The 16,648-nt window shown below is 33.4% G+C and overlaps 1 protein-coding gene and 1 non-coding gene across 2 annotated transcripts in view; one reads left to right on the forward strand and one right to left on the reverse strand.

Moving 5' to 3' along the window:
• Mnr (Membrane-bound Notch regulator) overlaps nucleotides 1-16,648 on the reverse strand; it is an 83,724-nt gene that overhangs the window by 27,072 nt on the left and 40,004 nt on the right. The gene's annotated exons all lie outside the window — the stretch shown is intronic.
• Nucleotides 523-595, forward strand: TRNAV-CAC (transfer RNA valine (anticodon CAC)). Its single transcript has one exon. It is a non-coding gene; the product is annotated as a tRNA-Val (tRNA).

Consider the following 16,648-nt stretch of genomic DNA (forward strand, 5'->3'; position numbering starts at 1 on the left):
CGATTTTATATATGTACACCCTTGGAGATGGTCACAAATAGTCGAGAGTGACCTATGCAAAGTGGTCTCTCGTCCCCTGCACGCCACTGGAAAAACATTGGGTTCTTTAAATAGGGGACCTCGACTGAAAAGGACTTCAGCTGGTGGCCGGAATATTTGTCAGGGTCCTTTCAAACCTGACCAACTTCGTTCCCCGGGCTGAATGGAAGGAAGGAAGGAAGGAGACCCTGGGAAGGAGGGATAGGGGTGGGTCAGAAGTAAAACAAGTTTACCCCCGACCGGTTTCATTACTTTAAACGGGCGTGGGGGTCTTTACCGTATCGTAAATGTTTACAATTATTTCTTATATTATTGTTCGTCGTTAAACCGACTAAATTTTCTCGTCCGGAGGGGCATTATGAATGAAATTAATACTCGCTTCAATTGCGAAATGTCGCCTCGGGTTGGGTAAATATATTACGAGGGGGTTTAGTCCACTGTATTGTGGAACAAAAGTAGCTTTTAAGTCGGGACCTCTCGTCGGTTTCCGTAGTGTAGTGGTTATCACGTGTGCTTCACACGCACAAGGTCCCCGGTTCGATCCCGGGCGGAAACATACTTTCTTTTTTTGCTTTTATATGTATGTGCTAAAATTGTTAATTATTAAATTAACATATAAACTATTTCATATTTATGATTTTATTCCGAATTTATCGGAAATACTCATATTAATTGAAAATTTTGGAGCTTTAAGAGTGCGGCGAAGATATACATACATACATAAGCGGTTATATTATATAAAGTTGTAATTAATTAAATATAATAAATATAAATTTGTAAAAATAAAAGAGGATTTTATATTATTTAATCGTATATATACATGCATATTGATTTTAAAATGCTTTTAATTGTTCATATAATATATTACATCTTAAGTCTGGTTCTTGGATACTTACCCCCTGGATACATACCCCCGGTCAAAAACCCCCTGGACATTAGCCCCCCCGTTCAAATAACCCCCCCCCCGTCAAGGATAAAAATTGACAATCTTAAATAAAAAGTTAGTATCAATGCTAATTTATTTCTGCTAGAAAAATACAGATATTAATAATACATCAGATTCTTTGTAAATAATCAATAATCAGTAATGAATAATAATAATTAAAAATATACAAAACTCCAAAATTAATTGTATTTTTTTTTATTCCTTTTCTCGATTTTACAAATACCATCATGGATAGTCTAAAAATATTTAAAATATAATAATAATAATATAACAATAATATGTACTTTTATTAAAATTTACTTTCAATACCACAGAACGTAAACGCTAACTGGTGACTAAAAGTCTTTTAAATTGATATTTATTCTATTTACAACAATAAATTTAAATTAAATATTGTATATAAATTGAAATTCAATATGCTCTACCACACTCAATTTATTCTTATTAATTTACTTTATTATTAATTATTAATTATTTATTACTATTTTTAAACAATTTGTATCCAATTTTATTTGCACGGGGTGTTAATTTCCATGGGGTTTTTGGCCGGGGGTTTGTGTCCAGGGGGTAGATGTCTGGATACCCTTAAGCCTATTTTAATAGACTTAAGGGTACTATTTATATAATTTTCAAGTCTCTAGACTAATAAGCAATGAATATAATAAAATTTTAGTGTCAATATTTGAGTTCTGCCACAGACAAATCGCATTAAGCTAATTTCGTAGAAGTTACTAATTTTCAATTCATAAATTACTTTAAAACATGCATTTTTCTGTGGGACAAAAACGGTGAGGTGTAAATTTAATTAAATTGAAAAAGATTTAATCTGATTTAAATTCTACTGTTTGCGTTCCGAACGTGCGATTGCTCTTTTTACGGCGAATTGACGACTGCACTTTTAATTAAATATTCGTTTGGTGAATACTAAAGCTACTACAAGGATTAAAACATATGTATAAATACATATGTATATAAGGAAATGATCACACTAGTTCTACTGACAATTAAATAAGTATTAATCGTTCAAATAAAAATAATAATGATTTTTTATTCTACCTATACATAGAATTTTCGTCATACATATTCGATTGATATCATAAAATCGATATATATATATATATATTATATAAATATCCCAGGCATTTTTTTATGGGCTCTTTGGGTTTTGACGAGGGAGCAAAATTTACCGACTCTGGCTTTATTTTATGATTCGACTCCGACTCCAACTTCGACTCGGACCCCAAACTAAGACCAACTTGAAAGATTTTAGATAGTAAGATACACTTTTCTTGCCGATTATAATATTATTTTTTAAAATAACGATTTTCTAAATATAAAAAAAATGAATTAAAAAAATCACTAAAAATTGACATCTGACCCAATTTATTGAATTATTGGTAATGAAATAGATATAAATAAAAAGCAAGTACATTCATAGTATAAATGTGTATGAGTATCATATACAAACAAATCAATTTAATAAAAAAAGTATATCACCCAAGAAACATAGGTTTGGCCAGAACACATCAAAATGTATGCAATTCAACGATTTTATCTATTACGTAATTTAAATTCATGATTTTTATAAAGAAATTTATTAAATTTCAATTTATTAGTCCATTTACTTTAATTAAATTAGATCAACTGATCATTTTCTATTGTACAATTTAAATTTAATTTTGTTAGTAATCATAGTATTATATTATTCTAATGTTAATGTACAGCATAATAGGAAAAAGAGCTCAAAAACCTATTTACAATTCGTATAAATGCTCATAATACATCTAATACATAATATTAATTAAAGACTCTCTAAGTGGACGATCTAAAGCAGATTGTGTTTAGGTAATCTGTGTGTTATACCTGAAGGGTATAGACATTTAGTTGTAATCACCGAGACTCTTCACAAGTGTGTTAGTATGGTTATTAGTGATTCTGTCATATAATCTACTGGTTAGTTTGTTAGTAATATCTGCAACTAACGGAATATTATTTATGGCATGCAGTTTTTTCAAGTTAGTATATATGGTTATATTAAAATAAATTTTAGGCATTTATTTTGTATTATTTGAAGCTTGGAAAGGATACCTATAATTTAATAAATACTTACATAGGGCTGGTATCATATGTGAATTTTCAATTATAAATATGTACGCACATATGCAGTTGAGTCAATATTAAAACTCAAATACACGAACCATGGAATTATACTTTGCTCGTTTCTGATCCTTTGTATTTCAAATGTAAGGTTGATTTATATATGTGAAAATTAATTAAAGACTAGTGTGCTCCGAGGCTAGTGTTGCACGCAAAAATAGGACAGAGCTTTTCATTAAGCTTTGAGGGCATCGACAACGTGGAAGCTGTAAACTTTACCATTGCCAATGAGACTTTTCAAAAGGGACGAGCTTTCCCGCCTTTTTTTTTGTTTTTGACGGTAGCTCAACTAATAAGACCGACCGGCGGGAGACCTGAAAGGAACGCTTTTCACTCTAGCGAAAGATCAAAGTAACCCTTCTTTAAATTGGGACTTTTTAATTCACGCCAGGAAAAGTCGGCCGCTAAAAATTATCAAAGTGGAAATTAGAAACGCCGCAATCTTTCTCGGCTCTCTCTTTTTCCTTGTGTTTCAAATTTGAATTTCAACTTCGACTACGACAAAGTGAGTACGTCTCGATTTACATCACGTATCCCTTGGGTATATAAATGTATATGTATGTATGTATGTATATATCAGTGATGTGTGTATAATGGGTGATAAATGTGGTATTATGGCCCAGTGCGTGCTGCTGAATATATTAGGATATATAATAGATGACTTTGTTCGGAAGTGGGTTACTTTTCTACTTTTCGCTTCGGATTATCTCAAAATCTGATTGCGTTGAGCTACCTCACGAAATAACCCTTATTCTATTTTCCTTTTGGCAACTCGTTTCATTGTGTTTGATTTGATTTATCAGTGATGGAAGCGCACTATTAAAAAGTCAACTTTACTCACTGTGAAAGCTGACTGAAAATGCTACTCATGTAAGTGTAGCTTTTAAACACGAATGACCAAAACACTATTTGCTTTAAATCTTCAGTTTTAATGATTCTTTGTCTACCTTTTTCCTACCTATACCCATTCTACTGTTTCCGACATTTTTAAAATCCTTTCTTTTAACAATCTTTCTGTCAGGCGACGACATACTGATGCTATATTCTTCTTTAAGCTCATAAATGGTTTCCTTGATTGTTCTGATTTACTGAATAAGGCTAATTTCAGAATCCCAGTTCGGTACTCTAGACGCGTTGCACTCTTTTCACTTGATTCTTTCAATCCTAATTCCCAAAAATATGTTTATCTGCAGCGCGTTTATCGTATGTTTAACGGAGAGCTGAATGAGGTTGATCTATTTGGTATTTCCCTACATCAATTCAGGTCTAATATCAAGAGAATCTTGACCGATTGATTCATTTCTTCTCCTATTCTATTTTTCCAATATTTTTATACTTTAGTTTAGTTATGTAATGTGCTATTTAATCATATTATAGCTTTCATTCTTTTCCTTTTCATTTGTTTATTTTGTATTTACCTTTTTCATTTGTTTTATATTTGTAAATTTCAATTTCTTTTTATATTCTATTTTATAACCTTTTCCAAATATTTTAATACTATAGTTTAATTATGCAATGTTCTACATATTTTGTCATGCCTTTATTCTTTACTTTTTAATTTGTTTTCCTCATATTTATCTTTTTCATTTTTGTAAAAATCTATTATTGGACTCGGATGTTACATATATTATTTATTTACTATTTGTTTTTTTATACATATCTATGTACATCCTGTCTGTTGATTTTTCAATTAATAAAATAAAATAAAATAAAATAAAAAAATAGTATACATAAATGTAGTATCTGGATGTCTGAAGACAGGCTGTAGAGTGAAATGAAACTCGTTGGGCAGTTTACAACATTGTTCATTATACGGAGAGCCATAATGAACTGTCCGTCGCGTTCAAGTTACCAACCTCAACATTAATTCCACTCATGCATGCCAACCTAATCATTCATACATGCATTATTCTAAGTTAGGAAACTAAATCCCACATATATGTACATACATATACATATGTATATATTTTTTTGGTGCCATTACGGATTACTCCAAGGTGACACATATATTTATAATATTGTTATGAATTTGAAAATAAATTCAAATAATGTTAACAAATGAGGGTAGGTGGCAAATTTATTAGGAACCTTTTCAACAATGACATCAGATAATTTGGCAAAATCTTGACCTGTAGTAAAATATATCCAAGGCTGGCAAGCAGCACCTCTTAAGAGGGCTGTACACCCGAAACCTTAATTTTTTTACAGTTCCTTTCTTCGATATATAAATAGAGTGTATGTATATATTGAGTGAATGCGACAATATATATCAATATATATATATTGAGTGAATGCGACAGTTTCGCTTCGACCAGATAAAACGTGTTTTAAATTGACAAAATCGAGGTTTCGTATTCTACTATTTTCTCCTCCAAAACTGGAACAATTTTTAAAAATATATACATTTTTTTCGAAATAAATCGATTATAGTCCAATCGTGATATGGTTCACTGCATCGAAAGTCGAAAGATCGAAAAGGAAATATCGGAAAGCAAAGATCGAAAATCGAAAGATCTTAAGTCGAAAGATCGAAAAGAATATATGCATGGTAAACGGTACTATGTATGTATGTATGTATATATAATTTATATTGGTGGCGTGCGGTGAAATTCTCTCTCTTTTTTTTTGTCGTACAGTCTTACTTAATGTGCACGGGCAGGATACAAGAGGAACAACCTGTTCCTCTGTTGCTATATTTAGCCATAAATATAGCAACAGAGATGATGAAATTCAAAGTGAGAATGAAGATGATAAAATTCCACAATTAATTTTTAAGCCCACTCTTCATGTTCCTAACTACACAGGTATGTTCCGGTTATTATGAAAGTGGAATAAGTCATGTAATATTTCGTTTGAGATAATTGGACTTTTACGTAAATTTGTTTTAAAAATTATTTTGATACCACATAAAAATATTTATACATGATCATTCTTAGCCTCATAGATGTAATCTTTCCTGTACTGGTGGAGTTTTACAATTACCTTGTTAAATAATGGTATTTTAATTGGTTTTCAAGTATTATCTCCAGGCTTAAGTGCAGTCAGCTAACAATGGAGACCCCCCGAATTGACTCAGTGGTCGGTAACAGCATTCGGTCACTTCACGCTAGAGTTCTCAGAACTGACAGCGCGAAAGTGTGGGACTGCATGCCTAGACCGTGGGACTACGTATCTGGTACGTGACCATAACAATAGGTAAAAAAACGCATCGAGGAAGATTCAGTGAGCGACCTGCCCTTTATAAGCAGGTACTTAGGCCATACCAAAGCATTCTAGATGAAGCACTGGCAGTGTGTGGATCTCCTTAATCACCCAATAAATGCTGTGAAGCGACAATGGCCTCTTATTTGGATCCTCCACCCACCCCTACGCAACAATAGTTATAGCTATTGATCGAATTCTAATCTTAGCAGGATCACTCCTACCTGAATCGAACTGGTCAATTGTTTTATATTTTCCCCAAAATTATCATATTTAGTGGTTAGCATATACGTAATGCTTTAAACAAAGTGGTCAAGGGTTCAAATCCCACTGATTTCTGCTGGCCAGACTTTGGATTAGTGACTCCAGGTCAATCGTTTCTTATCACATGTATTGTATTGTGGAATATTAGTCTAACAGCTTAATATCTAATAAAGAAGATATTAAATGATTGTATAACTTCATACCCGAAGGTCATATGAAGGCATTCTGGACGGAGCACTGGCAGTGCGTGGATCAACTTGAAACTCCATTACATTTCTTATATTTTCTGCATTCTAAAATCAAAATTATAATAATATACTGTAGCATATGCTAAAAGGAGCCGCCGTTATAATTGGTTTTCCGAGAATTATCTCCAGGCTTAAGTGCTGTCGGCTAACAATGAAGACCCCCGAATGGACTTACTGGTCGGTAACGGCACCCAGCCACTTCCCGCTAGAGTTCTCAGAACTGACTGCATATTTGGTACGTGACTATAAAAATAGGTAAGCAAACGTTTCGAGGAAGATACACTGAGCGATCTGCCCTTTATAAGCAGGTACTTAGGCCATACCTAGGCATTCTGGACGGAGCACTGGCAGTGCGTGGATCAACTTAATCACCCAATGAATGCTGTGAAGCGACTTTTATTTGGATCCTCCACCCACCCCTACGCAACAGTATGACGAAAGATTTCAACTCGGTTTATTGTGGGAAATGTAAAAAAAAATGCATTTTCCGCTCCGACCCAAATTGACCCTTGAGCCGCACCGGTCGAAGCCTCTGCACGTTCATTCGTTTCCAGGATTCGCACGCGGATAAAGTAATAACAATAACAAGGATTTGTTTCGGTGACGTTTCTAATTTAATTGTGCAGGGGCGTCACATGCTGGGGGGTCAATTGTGTGAGCAAAGTTGAATTATATGCAGGGCGCGGGGCGTCGGTAAAAAGTCACCCTACATCATCAGCAACGAGGGTACGAAGGCGGCGGGGCACCCTGGATTTATGGGAGGCCCATGGTCACCCTACTCTCTCCGAAACCCTCTCCAAAAATGACAAAGGACCAGACGGCAATTATACGTACGCGAGGAATAATAAAAAAAAAAACAAAAGACGCTCCACGCTAATGTTACGTAAAGACGTTTTTTGTTTGCGCGACTACACCCCTCTAAATTTTTTTTAATATGTGTAGAACCCTTTTGTTTCCCGGGGAAAATTTCATCGCAGTGTTGTTGTGTGCCGTTTGTTTATTTATTTTTATTCTGTATTTTCGCACCGTGTTGTTGTTTAAGTGGTGGCGGTGCGCGCGATACCGTTGATTGTTCAAAGCGAACGAAAAGTTCGGAAAATTTCCAGGGAAAACAAATCCGAAACGAATTTGCACATGCAAATATCGACGTATGCGCATTTCATACTCGCTGAGCAAACATTACGGTCGGTCGGTTAAACCAAAGTCTAAATAAATATTATTGTTTGAATAACGTTTGGCTGAGCGATATGCGTTATTAACGTATTCGAAAATAGCCTGTAATTAATGCCCGAGTGTAAGGCATGTATGCACATTCAAAATTAATTAAAATTTTATAAATGTCAATTTAAAATACGCCAATGTAATATTAGACACAGATTTAATTTAACACAGTTGTTTTTATTGCTGTGCCCGTTGGTATTTTGTGAGGCTATTGTCACTGGCAGTTCAACTATAGAACATTTCCTTTCAATTCACATAAGTATATATATAAAGACGCTAATCTCTCTTTGTGTGTGTGTGTGTGTCTTGACGCTAGCCAAACATAATGAATGATTTGATAAAAAGCGTAAACTTTGAATGAATTCGCATTCGGAGTCGAACCCGCGAACACAAATATCTTCTTATAGGTATACCTGAGTTCAGAGAGTTAGCGATGAAACCATCGTAGAATATTCAAATGGCCTTTTTTTTAAACATTAATTGAAATTTTTCGTTCTCGCCATATTCCAAGTGCCTATATACTGGGAGCACTAGGCTATAATTCCCTCGTGTCACGGCGTACAGTATATCTGGGGAAACATTTTTATAAACTTCCGATTGGATTGATATGCAATCCTCGTATTCTTGCTGAGTTGAACTTCAATGTTCCCAGCATACTCAGATCTACTAGATACCGCGAATTGTTCTTCTCACCTGAGGCACGTACCAATTTAATGCTTTCGTCCCCTGTTGCCAGGAGCATCAAGCTCCTCAACCGGATTTCTATTAGATTGGATTTGTTTATTCTAAAATATACTGATCTGGCTGAGGTATTGTTAAGTTTGAGATCGTAGCACCTTATATTTTTATATTTCATATTTTATATTTTTATATTTTATATTTTTATATTTAAGTCAAAGCTAAACCATTGCTAACAAAACTTATACGAAATGACAAAAGAAAAAACTTCTATATACATATACTGTTTGCTATCAATGTTTTATATAGGCAAATAGATGGCGCCAAGTCTCTAAGTTTTTACCGCCATCTATTGAAAATTTGTTTGTTTAATTAATTAATTAATTAATTTTTATATTGGTGTTTTATATTGTTTATATGATATGTAGGTAGGTATGTAATTTTTATTTTTTTTCCATATTAAATATAAATATTAGATTATATATATTTAAAAGGGTTTTACGTGACGAGACAGAATGTTAAATGACAGAAAACGCAAATATCGGAAGGAAAAGATCGAAAATCGAAAGATCTTAAGTCGAAATATCCCAAAAAAATGGTGCATGGTAAACGGTACATACTCACTTAATTTGCGCGAGCAGGATACAACAGGAACAAGAGGAACATGCTTTTTCTCCCGTATTCTGCGCGCGCACATTAATACGGGAGGAAAAGCCTGTTCCTCTTGTTCCTGTTGTATCCTGCTCGCGCAAATTAAGTGAGTATGTACCGTTTACCATGCACCATTTTTTTTTTGATCTTTCGACTTAAGATCTTTCGATTTTCGATCTTTTCCTTCCGATATTTGCCTTTTCTGTCATTTAACATTCTGTCTCGTTACGGAGACCGATTTAAAAGGTATCTGAAAAAAAATCAAATACAGGACCGACACATTTCTTTTATTTTTTTTTATTTAATAAATTAATATGCCGTTGCGATGATATTTCATCGGGTAAAACTCTAGTACAATAAAAATATGAATAGTATTGAGTGTTATATATGTATGTACATATGTAACAGTAAGAGCGTCAAATCTCGAATCAGTATACACTGACTAGTAAGTGTACACACCAGCTTTCGTTTTTGGCTAAAGCTTACGACGCTAGATTCTGCAGATACTCTTACTAGACAAAGTATGAACATGTGTATGTATCTTCGTCAGTTGTCACGGTTTCCTATCATAGTTTACCAGTTTATCTGATTTAATTTTTGAAATGGTTCCACCAAATAAGCAACATATCGCGTCTCTTGCAAATTCAAGTTTGTGTCGAATTGGTTGATTATTATAAAAAAAGTGCTACTCACTACCTATGTTAATAAACTGTAAAATAGACATAGATGTCTCTATAATAAATATTTGTCCATAGATGTCTCTATAGTAAATTTAATTATTTATCGATGTTTTTAATTGGTTAAGAAGGCGCATTACGTTTACATATTAGGCCTTGTTGGTATACAAATATGTTTATAAAAATAAAATAAAATTCACCGGTTTACATTGTTCGAGTTTGAATATTTTTATTACAATTTCATTAATGATATTCGTTTGAATTTTATTACGTGTTCATTTATTACATATATGGACTTGACACACATACGTATTTTAATATATGTATTAGTTCATTTAAAATTTAAATTCGATTAAATACTTTTAGAATGGAGGTTTTTGATAATTGTGAAATTAAATTATATTAAAATTCGTTCGTAGAAATTATGTAAGCTTAGTTTTGATAGTAAATATTTTTTTTTCGTTTTAAGTAATTGATAGTTAAGAAAACATTGTATTATTATAATTAAAATAAAACAAAACTATCAAATATATTATTAATATATGAGAGGTACATATGTACATATGTATATGTTTTGTAAAATTTTTAAAAATATAGAAATCAAATATGTCATTACTTATAAATTATGTAACAACGGCGTGTGTAAGCATATTATGCTTTCGAACAGAGTGGTCACGGTCCGATTCCTACTAGTAGCTGCTGGCCAGACCTTGGTTTGTGACTCCAGGTCAATCATTCCTATTAGAGATTGCAAATTTTTCTAATTTTTATTGAGACAGTTCCTGTAAAATTAGGATCTCCTGTCCAATTTCTCTTGTTATAAATCTCAAGTCCAAGTTTGTATAAAAACGCTGCAAAAATTCTGCATTGATATCACTGCGGATGATGTTTGTATGAATTCGCATTATATAAATGCTTGTATTGATATTATTGATCGTATTGCATCTGTATTATTGCATCTATCCATGTTCGATTGAAATAAAAAATAAAATAAAATAAAACTTACGTATGTATGTATGTTTTCAGTAAATATATTATTATAATTAAGATAACATAAAAAATTAACAATTTGTAAAAATAAATTGTGTTTAGATTATACCGGCCACACACCCAGATCGAGTGACCTCTAGACACACAGTCGTATGTTTGCACCTGGGGAAAACAATAATATCATCAATAACTGCACTGAAAATGATCTCCAAACAAAAGCCTCTAGACACGCGCTGTTGAGCAAGTGATCCAGAACGCATGAAATTACAGAAATAACACCATGCAGCTGCTAAAAAAACCACCCTTGATACTGATCCCAACGCACAGTTACATCCAGCAATGACATAAGCACACAACCAGGTATCAAACTAAAGTAAAGAAGCTAGCGCATCAGCCCTAGACGCCAGATTCAACCACTGGAGCTCAGCCAGCCCACTCCTCCGAAGTCAAGCAACTAGCTCATTTTCCGTACATAAAATAGTACATACTTGTATACTGAACGATAACTAAACTTCTTACAAACACAAACGTGTTTTATTGATATTTATTTTAACATATTAATTCAACATACACATTTTTATCAGTATAATTTTTAATTTTCGATATATTTTTATTGATTTATCGTGTTATATGGAGGTAATTGACTGTTATTGACATAATATGTATTTTTTGAACTTTGTTTTGATCGCACTTTCCATTTACTTTATCAATAGTTCACGACTGTTTGACTTGGTTTACATGCGGTTTAATCACCATATTTCCACCGCAAACATCCTTAGCATTTGACGTAATGATAATAATATATACATATATAATAATATGAAAAATGTATATATTTCCGAGCGGTCGAACGCATCCATTGTTGAGCCATGAATAAAAACATAATCGGCGTGAAAATATCCCGTGGCGAGCATTCGGGCCTCGCACAATGAAACAGATCAGGCCAAAGCCAAAGTAATCTTGACCCTTGGAAACTGAGGCTCCCATAATATATCATCCTCATTCTTCGGCCCTTGACATAGTGGTGCACTTATCCGGAGGTTCTTTTTTAAACCCACCCCACCCCCTTCCTTCTTTTCCGTCCCTCGGCGAGGTCTCTCCCTCAAAAGAAAACACTAAAACTACCCTTATTCATGTTGTCACTTTGGCTGACTCTACGAAAACTCAAATTCCATTTATGGTCCGGAGCGAACCTCTCGACCAATATAAATGCCCGATACTAAATAAACATACGATATAAATATATATTATAAATATTTTAAATACCGTACTTGACAAAATCTATTTCGTTTTCTTCGAAGTATGGAGACTTTGAGATTTTATTTATTTATTTATTTATATATATTTTAGCTATCAAGCTAATTTAAAAATACATCTTAATTATTATACTTAACTCTAAAATTTATAATTAACTTATATGTACTGTCCCTCACAGAGGTGTCTCTTCGCACCTCGCAAGAATGCATCCATGTTTTTAGCAGACCTGACGCACTCAGGGAGGGCATTATACATGAGCACACCCCTGTGAAAAACACCCCCAGCCGTCTTATTCTTTCTTAATCTACTTACAACTAGTTTGTCCTTATTTCTAGTATAAAAACTATGTTTATCTCTATTCCTTATTATATAATCATCAAAATACTTAGGTAATAACTTATGATCTAACTTATAAACAAAAGACAATGTACTAATATTTAGACTAATTCTAATACTCATCCATCCTAATTCATCTAACATACTTCCAATACTCTTAAATCTACTCACATTCAAAATAGCTCTCATAGCTTTATTCTGTATTTTTTGCATTTTTTCTAAATCTTGGCCACTAAACAAATTAAGCACAGTAGCACAATAAACCACATGTGGCAAGACAATTGAATTAAGCACTAAAATTTTACTTAAAATATTTCTTAATCTACGTAATACACCAACTTTTCTAGCCATTTTTTTTATTATATAGTCAGCGTGCATTTTAAAATTTAGTCCTGAATCTATGTATACACCTAAGTATTTTATATTTTCAACTTTTTCAATTTACTTATCATCAATTCTAATTTCATTCAATATATTTTTATTTTTACCATTCAACCACATCATTTTTGTTTTATTCACATTCAACTTTAATTTATTTTCACACAATTAGTCATTCACATAATTTAATTCTATATTTAAAATCTCAGACATTACATCAACATTCTTTACAATTATATATATCAATGTATCATCTGCAAATAAATGTATTTTACACATCTTAATTACCTTAAAAATATCATTTATATATAATATAAATAATAAGGGTCCCAATTTGGACCCTTGCGGCACTCCATGAGGTGTTACAAATTCAGAGAATAACACCTTATCAATTTTTACTATTTGCCTTCTATTATTTAAGTATGATTGAAGCCACTTTAATACTATACCATTTATTCCTAACTTATATAATTTTTGTAATAAAATATTCCTATCTACTGTCTCGAACGCTCGCTTAAAATCTAGAAAAACTGCTCCAACAACCATGCTAGATTCATCCATCGCCTCCATCCAATCAGAAACCACCAATTGGATAGCGGTTTCTGTTGAATGTTTCACTCTAAATCCAGACTGTTCCTATTCTAATTCCAAACTCTTTCAATTGAATCATAACGATTTCCTCCAGCATCTTCTCAACAATTGGTAACATATTAATGGGCCTCATTTCACTGGCTTTATGTTTGCCAGTAACCTTTGGTACCGGTACAATAGTAGACACCTTCCATGCATCCGGGACGGATCCCACTTCTAACGATTCATTTATTAATTTCAGTAACTGAGGTCCAACCATGTCCCAAGTGTTGATTAAAATATCTAGAGTCAATCCATCCATACTAAAAACTGATTTAATGCCCTTCAATACACCATTTAATCCCCCCATTTCCACTAATTTAAACCTTTAAAACTTATTTAAACCCAAATTAATATCATCATTCACACTATTATGCCTTGTTTGTATTGAATTAACTATATCATTCACACTATTGATGTATATGAGATGGCATCAAGTTTTTAAAAATATTTAAAACTATATGCGATGTAAAGTGAGACGCATTCACAAATTCACAAATCGATATGTCCAGAATCTCGGAAAGACAAAAAATACTTATTACAGGCCAGTATATATGTATATCAAAGAAAGGAACGGCAACAAAATTAAGGTTTCGGGTATCCAGCCCTCTTAAAGTACTGTAATGTCACTGTGGATAATACGTTAAAAATAAAATTTGAAACCCTTTGTCTTCATAAAAGTCGAGTTGCACAGTCCGAGTTTGGGCGTGTGAAAAATTGGCGACGATAATCCAGTTTCTAAAAAGTTTTCCATGCACCATGAAACTCCTCAGAGAGTTTTTCCACGGCTCTCAAATAGGACGACGCTTTGGAGAGGAGAGTGGAGAATTTTCCGCGTAGAAATTTCCCAGCGTCTGTAAATTGTACAAAGGAAACTATCCAGAATGGAAACACACACTCGTATAGAATTTTATCTTTTCGGTTTAACGAACGTGTGAAAAGTGTTTTCAGGCATCGAAGAGATCTCACCTGACAGGACGCGGACACGGGTGTTGGGTAGCACACCCGGAAAATTACCCCTTGCGAACGATAAATTCGCAATTTTTCACAGCGGAGGAGTGGGAAGGGGGTCAGTTTGGGAAAGTTTTCCGAGTTGCGACACCGTTCGTCCAACAGCTGGCGTTATTTATGGAGATTTACGATGTCGAGACCATTGGTATGACGGACCCCGAGAGCGTTTGCTGGCCCGTAAAGGGTTAAATAAATAAGCTGCCATTAGGCCCGGTCGCGTGTCAACGCCTATACGCGCACCTTTGTTTACTCGAGCCTTTACAAGTACATACATACATAAATATAAATATATATATGAAGGTACATACATATGTGTTTATTGTACATAAAACCGACGGTACTCTGATGGTTTATAGCTGGCGACTTTATACACACACTGAGAGATCTTGACAAGATCTGAATAAGTTCTTTGGAACTTTTTGAGTAATTAAAACATCAACTGACTTCAAATCCTGTTGTTGAGAAATTTATTTATTTATTTATTTGGAAAATTTACAGTTTATTAAGTTACATAGATTGATAGTAAAAAAACATAATTATGTTAAGTAAACCATTAATAATTTTCACATATAGGTAAAAAAAAGAAAAGCTCAAACATTTAAAATAAGAAACAAAAATGATAATAGAGTAAGATAGTTAGAGAAAACAAAAAGAAAAAAAATAGAAATAACAGTATAATAAAAATATCAAAAAAATAAGAATAATAATATGATTAAAATTATGAAATAATAAAAATAATATAATATATAACAAAAAACAAAAAGACAAAATAAATACATCAAAATAAAAATTCATAATCACAATCGTAAATTTTCAATAAAATTAATCATCGAAAAACAAATTTGCAATAATCACTCTAGCTTGTATAACATTAATATTAAATAAGTTAAACATAGAAATTGTTAAAATTAGTGTGTTGACGGTGGAGCTTGCACGCCAGATGAATGAGCTTCTTCCATAATTAGAAAAAGTATTAGGTATGTAAAGGAGCTCATTACATCTTGTCATTCTATTTGGCACACGCAATGATAGTCTGCTTAATAATTGAGGACAGTCGATCGAGCCGTTAAGGATGTTCAAAATTGTTGAGATGTCAGCTATCTCCCTTCTTTTGACAAGTGGAAGTATGTAGATGCTGACAGTTTAGGAAGTATAGGATAATCCAAAACGGCTACTGATGTACCTCAAGAATCTCTTCTGAATGCGCTCCAATCTGTCTCTTGCACCAGATATAATTTATAATTATATATCAAATCCAATATATAATTTCGAAAGAGACTTTATGTATGTATGTATGTATGTAACCATCGTTCGTTGGTTTGTAGACGACTTATTCGATTTATTTTTTTCGAGCGTGAAGTGCTCCACGTGGACTAAAATGTTTGACTAATTATTTATTTATTTATGACAACACATACCAGGAAAGCATTACAGGCAACCCCAATGCGCCTTCCTGGCCAATTACAAATATTGCAGCATTTTTCACTATATAAGTAACTGAATTACGAGACACTGAAAAACTCGCAAATCAATGAGACGACTATCAAATCGTACACAAACTTATTGATTGCACATTAATCAAACACAAATTATTGGTGACATATTGTATATCTATAGGAAGGATTTTTGGCCAATTTTTACCGGAAACCGTTTCAACAATGAAATCAGAGATAATTGGTAAGCCCTGATTGGAAACGATCAACCTGGAGTCACAAATCCAGGTCTAACCAGCATCATACTCTGAAAAATTCATTTTCAGGCCTGGCCTTAGGATCGAACCCGGCACCTCACGAAGCTAAGTAGAAGCTTAACAACGCAACGACGATATATTCTGACCAATGGGTGCATTTTCAGCATCCGGCGTGACTACCAATCGTGTCAAGGAGACGCGGTGAAGCGGGGTAGCGGGAAAGGGGGGGGGGGGGTGTGAAGCGTCTGACATGTGCTCCTGATATTGAGTTCCG

Source organism: Arctopsyche grandis, chromosome 4 (genome assembly GCF_051622035.1).
Source record: "Arctopsyche grandis isolate Sample6627 chromosome 4, ASM5162203v2, whole genome shotgun sequence".
Classification (NCBI taxonomy): Eukaryota; Metazoa; Arthropoda; class Insecta; order Trichoptera; family Hydropsychidae; genus Arctopsyche; species Arctopsyche grandis.